This window comes from Cryptomeria japonica, chromosome 7 (assembly GCF_030272615.1).
Source record: "Cryptomeria japonica chromosome 7, Sugi_1.0, whole genome shotgun sequence".
Lineage (NCBI taxonomy): Eukaryota > Viridiplantae > Streptophyta > Pinopsida > Cupressales > Cupressaceae > Cryptomeria > Cryptomeria japonica.
Window position 1 is genome coordinate 299,220,713 of NC_081411.1, and position 12,800 is coordinate 299,233,512.

The following is a 12,800-nucleotide window of genomic DNA, read 5'->3' on the forward strand; positions in this document are numbered from 1 at the left end:
AAGATGTAAAATTTGATGATCTTATAATGTAAAAGAAAAAATATTATAAGAAAGCTACAAAATGGTTTTCTTATGTATTTCAAAGAATATTTTCTTTTGGATGAGAGGTGAGGTGTCATGTCAATTTCTAGTATTGATATGAGTTTGAATACAAAATTGATCAATCAAAATAGTGTGCACAAAATATTGCAACAATGTTGTCACCCTTAATATTGCATTAAAATATATTTTAGTAGTATAATAGCTTACACTTTTGAATTATAATAATAAGTGATTTATTTTCCTATTATAAGGAGAGGATCTTTTTCATATGAATCTAAATACTTTTTAGCAACATTTATTCAGGTAATAGTATTTCATGTGTATTTCTAGAAAGACCTTATTGATCTGCTTGGATGGATTTCATTTATACAAGTTCCCTACAACAAAGAATTAGAACGATAATGTATTTGTTGTGGTAGATAAATTTTCAAAACAAAACTTTTTGTTTGCTTACAATAAAATCATTGCATTGTACATGAGATTGCATTTGTCTCTTCTTCAATCATGTTCAATTATATTATGCAATACTTATATCAATTGTGTTCGAACGCAAGATTAATCAATTTATTTTAGTAATCCTTATGAGAGATATTGGATACCTAATTAGATCATTTCACAACCTTTCAACCATAGAGATCTAGTTAGATAGATGCATTGATGACACACTTAAACATGTATTGCGCATCTATAACTATGCCTACTTATACACTTGGGATGACAACCTACTATATATCAAGGATAGCTAACACAAGGTGTTGCATAGTTTTATAGGATGTGATCCTTTTTACACATGTGTAATTTCAACCTAAAACACCAACCAATATATCCTACCATGCACTAATATATTTAGAGTCATACGGACATGAATAGAAGGAAAAAAGGTGAAATTTTTAAAACATATTTAAGGGGTACAAGTTAGTAGGTTTAGTAGAATTTCTTTTACTAATAATAGAAATGTAAAAAAAATCATACCATGCACTATACATTTCACTTTTTTAAGCTGAATGATAACTCAACCTGCATCATCAAAGTGAACAAGTCAAGGGTCAACAACAAAAGATGAAGCCATAAAGGTTATTTTAGTAGATTTTTATTTCAAATGGGAAATTGTTAAAATTTGGGCGTTCCTTTTTATCAATAGGATTAGTTATAAAGGAAACTAAATTGAAACAAAATTAGCTTAGTGTTTTTTATTAGTAAAGCAGTGTTAACTAGGGCACTGACCCTTAACATAGTCAAAAACTATCAACAAACAACAAGCAACATCAAGAGAGATGATGTTGGAAAAAAGAACAACAACCCAAAGGCAGTTAGAAATAATCACAATCAGACAAGCAAGGAATTCTATCCAACCAGAGAACGAAAAATAACCCACTCAAGGGGGGGGGGAAAGACACCCAAACCACAATCGGGGGGTTTGGGGCAGGGGAGAAAACTCCCCCTTCTGCCTGCGAGTAACCACAGTCCACGCAATGCTGTCATTAGGTCCATCAAAAGTTATCCTAGTGTTGTTTAAGTTGACCGAGCATTATTTTATGATATTTTGAAGTTAAATTATTTTATCATAGTAAATGATGCATGATTGGAGCCTAATCACCATATGTTTATAATATTATTAGAAATCTTAATAATGTTTTCAACTAATATTATAATTTTTCTTATTTTTAGGACCACATTGCTATCGGTTTTGAATTCCCACTTGCTTTTGGGGTCATATTACTTTAAAACTAGCAATCAGTGAGGTTTCTAGTTCAAATGTATAAGTTATTTTATTTTTGATGGATAAACATGATTAAAAAAAAAAAATTAAGTATATAGGGCTTTAAATTTAATTATTAAGAAGAATACACATAACATAGAGCTCATGTAGTTATATTATTTTTTAATATTTTATGTTTCACAACCCATTTTGATTGGGCTAAATATATTATGTTCTATATTTAAATTTTAGATTTATTTATTTTAAAACAACCATAGTTCCAGAAGCTTATTGCTAGTGATGAGAAATATTATAAAGAGTAATAGCTAGGTTGACACCATCATAAGGGAGAGAACATCATCAAAGAGAGGGTGCCTAGCATTATGAAAGTGAATGGTTGTGATCGAACACAAACACTTAAAAAGTATTTTATTTCTTTCAAATTATTTAGATAATTGTGTGAATTTTTTTTTCATCAAATCATAGTTACTAAAATAAAGTATAAATTATATTTATTATAAAAAGAAAAGAATTTTTTTTAATAATTATATTTTATTCTATTATAACTTAAAAATGTTTTTTTGATAAAAGAATGAATCTTGTTAAATATTAAAAATTTAATAACATTAGTTACAACTTAATGGGGTGGCTAAACTTAGAATATGGAGTCATTAAGGCTTTCTTTGTGCAATGGCTAAAAATATCCCATTGCGGTGAGCTAACAAGAATCACATTTTGCATATTGAGTAGAGGGGGAATTGAAGGAATAGAAGAGATGCATTTTGGGAGAAGTATTCTTGATTGTTTTACATTTAGTTTTGTAAGGAAAGAGATGAAGATATGCATCATCAATGACATTCTTTAGATCAATGACGTCATTAATAATTTCATGAAATTCATGCAATGCAATCATCAACACCATGCTTTTTATCTTTTCTTTTTTTTTTTAATGTTTTTTTTATTGCATAATAAATTGTTTCTTATGAAATACAATAGGCTTTAGTTCTTCTATCTTCAAAGTTTTATTTGTATTAGTTTTGTAATAATTCTTCATGCAATCAAATGCATGAAGTTACTCTTATTTTTAGAACAATTTGTTTATTCTATTTTTAGTTTATCTGAGCTGTGATATCTTACATTATTTTTTAATATGTAAGTTGCATACGCAAGAATCTTGTACCTTAATTTTTAATAATATATTCAACCATCTTCCAGCACTGTTGTTCACTAAGTTTTGAGTAGATTTGTTAGATAACTGTAAATTCAATGATGCATTTTTCAAATAATTTTGCAATATGGTGTAAGACCTGATTATTTTTTAATCCTTCATTTGGTATTAGGGATTGGTTGCAATATTTCTTATTGTGTAGGGTAGTTGTTTTCTCTCTATAATTTTAGAATGATAAATGAAAAAAACATTCATGTCTAGCTTTCATTGTTCACTAGAGACAACCATAAATATTAGAGCATAAAGATGAAGACCCTAGTTTATCCCAAGATCTCTAGGAATATTTATTAGAAGTGAGATATAACTGTTAGGAAATAATGCTTTAAACCCACTGTAGCGTCCTAAAATTGCGACACTTGCAATTTCGACTGCATTTCGGTCTTCACGATGGCGACGCAACACACAACCTGAATGGAGACCCCAAAACTCGCTCACGACACTAAAAACTGCATTTTTCAAGCACCCTGGCCTGAACCTCCTTGCACCCTGATGTCCCGGGAGGTGGGACCAGAGCGCCCAGCGCCCTGGTCCCTCAGGACCAGGGCGCCCAGCGCCCTGGTCCCTGGGTCCTATTTTGGGCCCGGTTTCCTAAGTGATATCGGGTCTTTTCGTTTGCAATTTGGAAAATTACATTCCCTGGTCGGCCTAAGGTCGGGAAAATCAGTCTATCAGCCCTAAATGACAAGTATATAAACTACATTTTCCTCTTTTATTCGATATGATGGAAAAAGCATGGAAATTATACTCAAGCATTCAAGCATTCAAGCATTCCTTCAAGCAATTGATCATTCCAAGTCTCCATTCAAGGCTAAGTGTTGCATTCAAGACAAGGATTCAACCATTGAAGAGGAGATCACATACAACATACAACATACAACATCTAAACCTTCGCACATAAGGATACAAACATCCTTAGAACAAGGTATTAGTACTTGTTTATCATTACAGTCATTTACATTTACAGCACTTGCTCATTTCTTGGTTAATTCCAAAACCGGGGTTTGACCTAAAGGCAAACCCCTAATCCCTAACCCCCCAATCGTCTTCGCTTTTCTGTGTGTAGGTTGCAGGTACGCGGCTGAAATTGAAGATCTAGAATCCTTGTGCCGAGACGAACAGATCCCCCTTCATTTCGCGGATTTTTCGGAGGACCGTGGCGCTGGGCGCCATCGTCCCGACAACTTTTTCTCAAATTTGCAGGACAGCGCCGTATCGACATTTTACTGCTAATTCCAGGTCCGCAGCTTCATCCTATAACCCGAACTCAGTTTATAAGCGAATCTTTATGACTTTCTATGCATCCTTAGCTTAATTTCCTTAATCAACATTCTTTACAAAAGAGGGTAGCCTTGCTTTCCTAACCCTTGAAATTCATTTAGCATCCAACCTTACATTGTGTGGGATTGGATCTTATGAGTTTCAACCCCTCTTTTGAATGTAAAGTCTTCCCCCTAAGTGAAAACCCATCAAATCCTAGCGAACCTCCCTTCTCTCTCCTCGGAGTTAGAAGAGGGGAGACCAACTAGGGTTCGACCGCGATTTTCCGCTTTACATTTTGGTGAACCCGACGTGAACATCCTTTCTGATTTTTCATGCTGAGATCTGAAAAAATTGATTACATTTCCATGTTTGATCTTTTGCAAAGTTTTAGAGGTGATTGCATTAAAACCCTAAAATTTCTTTTTAGTAATTAAACTTGCGGAATGTCTAAATGTTAATGCTTGTTTCAGATCTGTCCTTCTATTACAAATTATCAATTCATATTTATACTTTAATTCTGAAAATTAAGTGGTTAAAAGTCAAAACCCTAATTTTTGAAACCCTCTTGATTCAACCTTTGTCCGACAATTTGACCGATCAAAACATCTCCAAATCAGCTGTAACTGTGGATTCCGCAATAAAATCACAATATCTTTCATCCCTGAAAATTTGGAAAAAAGTTGCGAGGACCGTGTTGCACCCCGAGCGCCATCGTCCCCGACATTTTTTCCAAAATTTCGGGAGCGAGATCTTGCTGTATTTTCCTGCTAAAATCCAGAATTTTGGTTGATTTTGTCAATTATAACACTTTCAAAATTACAGTCAAAGTTGGTCTTGTGATTGCTTGGTCTAAGGCTCCTAATCATTCAAAAATTATCGAAACTGAAATTTTGTGTCAAAATTGTGTTCTTACTGTCTTAGATCTGAAAATTGTATTTGCATTCATTCTAAATTTCAGTGCTTTATTCAAATATTTGCATTTTGTGACTTTTGAAATTAAGTGCCTAATTACAACAACTTTGATTTCCGCTTTCAAAATTGAATTTTGCGTGAAATTGAGTCAATTTTCAAATTTCAAAATTTGCATTGCTCTTGACATTCCCTCTAAAATCATAAAATTCAAAATTTCAGTCTCCCTCTCTTTTTCAAAATTCAAATTTTGCATTTTTCGACAATCTTGATAGGGTTTAATTTTGAGATTGCAACTTTAATTTGGCCTATCTATAGATCGTAAAATCACTCAATTTTTTCAGATTAGCTCTAAAATCATCATACCTTTCATCCCTGCAAATTTCGAAAAAAGTTGCAAGGACCGTGTTGCACTCCGAGCGCCACGGTCCCGGACATTTTTTCCGAAATTTCGGGAGACTGTTGTGATTGCATTTAACAGCTTAAATCTGGAAGATTGGCTGGTTTTACTGAAAATTGCTACCTCTAAAATCAAAATCTTCTCTCTCTCTCTAGTGCATGAGTTTTACAACAATAAGCCCTACTTACACTATTCCCGTTAGACGAAGCCGTAGAATTAAGTCTTTCTGAGGTTTAACTACTGAGGAGATGGAACCTAATTTGAGTAGTCTTTTTAACGAGGACATGGGAAATTCCTCTAATCCTCCTAATGATGAAGAAGCTCCCCATGAAGTTTCTGTTGAACAACTTTCCAAATTGGATAACCAATTTGACGATTTTCACCAATGGATGTCTCATGAGTATCCCGATAGTCAAGCTCTTCCTTTAATTGAGGGTCTAAAACGTATGCTTCAAAGTGATAAGAATGGAATTGATGTTTTGCGTGGTATTTCACACATTGTGAATTCGAATGTGATGCCTATGAAGAGTTGTGCTGAATCTTTAGGTTATACACAACCTCCTACACAAGTCAATCATTCTATTCCTTTGACCACTTCTATTGCTAGTTTACCTACCTTTACATCAAACATCATGGCTACCTCTATACAAGACATTCCTCCTGTGATTACCAGTCATGGGGGCAATCCTCCTTCTTCAATTAACCCTATTCCTTCATTTAATCCGACTTCTTCATTCATTCCTTCAATAAGTGTTCCTATTACATCTTCACAAATGAACATGACACAAGGGGGCAATTCATTTAACCATTCCATTCCTCCTTGTAGTGTTCCTCCTATCCAATCATCTCCTATGGTTGACTATCATAGGGTCCCACCACCTTACTCTTTACCTTCTTTCAATAACATCACACCTCCATCTCAATCTAACACACCTAATATGAACTCTTCGACTGAAGCTACCATTAATAATCTTGCACAAACTGTCTCTTCTTTATAGCAACAAATTGCCTCTATGAATCAATCTAAGTTTAGTGTGCCCACATTTGATGTTGCGAGCCCACTTTCTCTTGACATTGTTCGAGCTATTCCTCCTAAGCATGTTGAAATCCCGCATTTGGAACTTTATAATGGTAAAGGAGATCCTCTAACACATGTTAAGACTTTTCAAACAACATGTACTGATTTTGCTTATGACCAAAGGTTGCTTGCAAAACTATTCACCAGAACATTAAGAGACAAAGCCCTACAATGGTATTGCTCGTTGCCTTCTTATTCTATTACTTCTTTCGAACAACTTGCAAATGCTTTCATTCAACAATTTCAAAATAACATAAGTCCTAAAGTTACTTTGATTGATTTAATGCATTGTAAACAAGGTGTTAAAGAAAAAGTGACTGATTTCATTGGTAGATATAAGCATTTGTATGCTCAAATTTCTTTTCCAGTGCCTGATAATGATATTCAAAGAATCTTTATTTCTAATTTGCAAAAAGATATTCGAGACAAACTTCTGTTTTCTGAGTTTACTTCTTTCCAACAGTTGTGCGCCACTCTTCACAATTATCAACTGACTGTGAGTCAAATGGAACAATCACATCCTATGGCTCCGAGTGATAAGGGTGATAGCAGTCAACAACCATTTGGGAAGTTTAAACCGAACAGAGATTCCATCAAATTCAATGAAAACATCATCAACAACAATGTGAATGCAGCATCAGGTGTGCCTCCTATTTCTAAATTTTTCAAGAAAGAAAGAAAGTATACTCCTTTGAATGAATCATTGCATGATATTATGAATAAGTTATTGGAACAAAATGTGCTTACCCTTCCTCCTATAAGACAAATTGATCCTGCAAAGATTACTTCACCTTATTTTGATCACAAAGCTTTTTGTCACTTTCATCGTCAGCCTGGGCATGATACTGAAAAATGTTTTTCTCTAAAGGGTAAAATTCAAGATTTGATTGATAATAATACTATTTTTGTTTCTGGAGTGAATGATAAAGGCAACACATCTGTAGCTCCTCCTAACCAAAATCTTCAGATTTTTACTGATCCATTACCTTCTCATACCTCTCATACCTCTAATGCGATTGAGGCTAATGATTCCTCTTTCTCATCTGATGGTCTTGTGTCTATGACTCTGAATGTGATTAACTTTGTAGAGCAGCAAGAAAACCCTAAAGAACCTTCCATCACATTTGATTCCAGTGAAACCATTAGGGCACCTGATGGTCCTTTATACATAGTTGCAAAAGTCAAGAATATGCCTTGCCGTGGAGTGCTTATTGATCCTTCGTGCATGGTTAATGTTATTACTGAAGAATTTCTTTTTACTTTGCAATTGAATCAAGTGATCTATGACAAAACAGATGTGATTGTGAAATTATTTGATACATTTTCTTCTCCTGCAATTGGTTCTATTACATTGCCTATTGAGGTCCATAACAAATCTCTTGATGTGAACTTTGCTATTATTCCATCTTCCGAACAATTTCGTGTGAAGCTTGGCTATCCTTGGCTATCTTCCATGAAAGCTATTGCTTCTCCTATTCATAAGTGTTTGAAATTTCCCCATAATGGTGAAGTTGTTACTGTCAATCATAGTCTCTTTAAACCAGCTGAAAGAACCTCTAGTGTTCCTATTGATTACTTTTGGCGCAAACAATTCCAATCTCTTCCTCCACGAAGTGATCATCTTTTCAAATCTTATCAAAAGTGGAAAACAGATATGATCCTATCTCTAAGTGAACCTAGAGCACCTAAACTTGACATTCCTATCATTCTTGAGAAGGAAATTCTTCCTTTGAAAGACACAACTAATGTCTTTCCCCAAGAAGATTCCCAACCCGTCCCTATGGATGCGACTATGTCTATGCCTAATAAATCTTCTAAAAGTAGACCTATACCTCCTCGTCATGATGGACTTGGTCTTCTTCCTAAACCAAAAACTCCTCCTTTATATGGAGCAGTTCCTCCTCCTGCCTTCTATAGAGAGAAGAGACCTTCTTCTTCTCCTATTATCCAGCCTAAGAGACCACAACCTAAACACCCAAGTGATAGGGATGAGAACATTCCTCCTCCTCTATCTTCTGCACTTCCTACTAAGACTAGACGTAATCGTTCTGCACGCGAACGCCGACGAAAGCGTCATCTTAGGGCTCAAGCAGCTGCTTCTCAAACTTCACAATCTCCAAAAACACCTTCAACAAGCATTATTCCATTTTCTCCTCAGCCGGATATTGAGCCTAAATCTCCTAAACATAAGATGCATGATGGTCTTGATCCTGTTCGAGTTAAAGATCCTATTTTTATAAATCTTGATGATGATATAGATGAAAATGTTATTCATGATGAAAATGCTACTTCTCCTGTTCATTCTGATAGTGAATATGAACTTGTTGATATTGATAACCATTTATCTAATGAATTTTCTAAAGCACTTATCCTAGCTCCTAGACAAGAACAATGTGGCTTGGAACATGAACATAGCCCTTGTTTGGATCTTGTGATAGCTCCATCTGCTGTGTTGGATGTTCCTCCTCTAGCGTGTTCCCTGCCTTCCCGAAACATTGATCAGCAAGATTGGGGGGTAGATGACATGCTAGACTAGTTACATTAGCATAGTAGATTCTCTCCTCCTCTCTTGTGTTACTTCTTCTATATGTTATTCTCATTCTTCTATTTGTCGTCCTTAGTGTTGTCTACTTGAGGATGATGCAAAGCATTGAGATCTCTTTGGTCTCTCTCATGTTGACTCAAAAGACACATGTGTTCCCTTCTTCTAGGTGACCTTTCTTGATTGGGGAATGAAGAACAATTATGCATACATACATATGATATATATACATGACTTATCATACAGCATACTGACCCCAAGGAAAGCGAAGTCACCTCGTGCTTTGTGTTTTGTGTCTATTATCCTTGGGCTTATCTCACACTTGGGGGCTAAATCCTTGCGATAACGTGCTCCTTTTTCCTTTCTCATTTCTTATGTGTATCACTACATTAAAACAATCACCCCCGTTGAGGCGTGTGCGATCGCTTTAACGTAGGGGGGCATACACCCTGTCTATCCTTTCAAAGATACTTGAAAATTTCTTGGCAAACTTAGCTTTGTCTTGAAGATTTTTGGTATTTCTTTTGCATGACTCATAGTGAGGGAACCTTACTACTGACAGTCATGGTTCTCCCTCATGATCTTCCCTTTTACTTTGTCAATCGAAGTTGTAAGATCCTTAGTCCACTGGGGGCTTGGTGTATCTTGCCTCCTTGACGTGGTGAAAGTCTTTCAACGTTGTTTCCTTGTACTTTACTGGAAGTATGAGCATACATACTCCCGCTAAAGTGGGGGCTAAATGTAGCGTCCTAAAATTGCGACACTTGCAATTTCGACTGCATTTCGGTCTTCACGATGGCGACGCAACACGCAACCTGAATGGAGACCCCAAAACTCGCTCACGACACTAAAAACTGCATTTTTCAAGCACCCTGGCCTGAACCTCCTTGCACCCTAATGTCCCGGGAGGTGGGACCAGAGCGCCCAGCGCCCTGGTCCCTCAGGACCAGGGCGCCCAGCGCCCTGGTCCCTGGGTCCTATTTTGGGCCCGGTTTCCTAAGTGATATCGGGTCTTTTCGTTTGCAATTTGGAAAATTACATTCCCTGGTCGGCCTAAGGTCGGGAAAATCAGTCTATCAGCCCTAAATGACAAGTATATAAACTACATTTTCCTCTTTTATTCGATATGATGGAAAAAGCGTGGAAATTATACTCAAGCATTCAAGCATTCAAGCATTCAAGCATTCCTTCAAGCAATTGATCATTCCAAGTCTCCATTCAAGGCTAAGTGTTGCATTCAAGACAAGGATTCAACCATTGAAGAGGAGATCACATACAACATACAACATACAACATCTAAACCTTCGCACATAAGGATACAAACATCCTTAGAACAAGGTATTAGTACTTGTTTATCATTACAGTCATTTACATTTACAGCACTTGCTCATTTCTTGGTTAATTCCAAAACCGAGGTTTGACCTAAAGGCAAACCCCTAATCCCTAACCCCCCAATCGTCTTCGCTTTTCTGTGTGTAGGTTGCAGGTACGCGGCTGAAATTGAAGATCTGGAATCCTTGTGCCGAGACGAACAGATCCCCCTTCGTTTCGCGGATTTTTCGAAGGACCGTGGCGCCGGGCGCCATCGTCCCGACAACTTTTTCTCAAATTTGCAGGACAGCGCCGTATCGACATTTTACTGCTAATTCCAGGTCCGCAGCTTCATCCTATAACCCGAACTCAGTTTATAAGCGAATCCTTATGACTTTCTATGCATCCTTAGCTTAATTTCCTTAATCAACATTCTTTACAAAAGAGGGTAGCCTTGCTTTCCTAACCCTTGAAATTCATTTAGCATCCAACCTTACATTGTGTGGGATTGGATCTTATGAGTTTCAACCCCTCTTTTGAATGTAAAGTCTTCCCCCTAAGTGAAAACCCATTGAATCCTAGCGAACCTCCCTTCTCTCTCCTCGGAGTTAGAAGAGGGGAGACCAACTAGGGTTCGACCGCGATTTTCCGCTTTACACCCACATACTAATAATCCATTTCCTACATAATCCATGAAAGAAAAACATTCATACAAGCTTAAACAAAATCACGATAATGCAAAGATAAAAATAGACAAGCCACAAGATAACACAAGATATATCATGGGAAAACCCTCATGAGGGAAAAACCCAACCTCCAAAAGCATCCATATTCCATCATATTATTCAACCATAAAGCAACATAGAGTTATAATGAATACCTTCGAACCATCAAGCCCTCCAATGCATTCCCATGTGTCCAAGAAGGAATCCACACATCACATGTCATGCTTTACAAATGCAATCCTCCAAAGGTCTCAATACAATGACAGCCCAAAACCACTAGCCAACATTAACCACTAAACATGTGCTTTCCTTTATAGATGAAAGCTCACACAAAAACAACTAGTGGTAAAGTAAAACCATGTGCTCACAACTACCCTTGACCCCAAATTTAATATTGGGTACTAATTTTTCTCTTTTAAATATCTTTTCTTGATATTAAATCTTACAATATAATATCCCAATGTTACAATTCAACTCATCAAGTGGCCCCAAGAATATTCCAAATGAATCTCTACATGTTACATGTCCATGTGCAACATCACATAATAAATAAAATATTACAATTCTAAACATTATTATGCAAGGTGTACAACACCTATTTTCCCAGCAATAATGAGCCTACAAATCAGAATTCTTTGAATGCATCACTACTAAATCTATAAAATTAATAGAAAGAAGACAAGAAGGACAATCAATATCTCTTCACCATCCAATCCACAGTGGATATTTCAATTTTTCCTTGTATTTCTAGTATGATGAAGTCAAAAGATGTACGAGAAGTTATACAAATTGTGTACCAAGGATCTGACAAATTAATATTGGTAAGGATTAAAACCTTTTGAAAAGATTTTGAAAATATAAGGATACAAGAAGGTGAGTTTGCTCAAGTGTTTATTATTAGGACTCGAGGCATTGTAAATCAGCTTGGAACTCAAGGAGAAACTATCATAGAGGAAAAATTGTAGAAAATATATTGAGATATCTTCCTCCCAAGTTTGATCAACTGGTGATAGTCATTGAAGAAATTAAGTATATAATTCCTTTATAAGTTTTAAATTTCATAGGTTCTTTGTAATCACATGAGGAATGTGTGAAATGTTCTAGAGAGATCTTGGTACAATCTTTTCAATCTATTATAAGATTAAAGATAAGTCTACAACCCCTCATTCTCACACCAATAAATATCAAGGGGATTCTTGTACAAATAGAGGATGTAGTAGAGGAAGAGGAAGAGGAAGTAATAGCTCGGATGAGGAAGAATCTATGTAGATCATAGAAGCATCTACTACAAGTATTGTGATAGACAAGAAAGCTATGAATCTAAATGGAAGAAAGAAGAAACCTTGTTTGAAAAAATTAAGATCCAATTATACTAAAGAGTATGTTGAAGATTCAAAGATCTTCATATTCTTCACATGTAATTTGGAAAAATAAATCCAAAAGTGTGTATGACTCCCAAAAAATGGCTGTCTAAATCATATGAAAGGTAAATCTAATGTTTGTCAAGTTAGATGACAATAATAGAGGTCAAGTAAAATTTAGTGATAAAAAAGGGTTGATGTAATGGGAAAAGGTATCCTTGCAATGAAAACTAAGCAAGGAGATG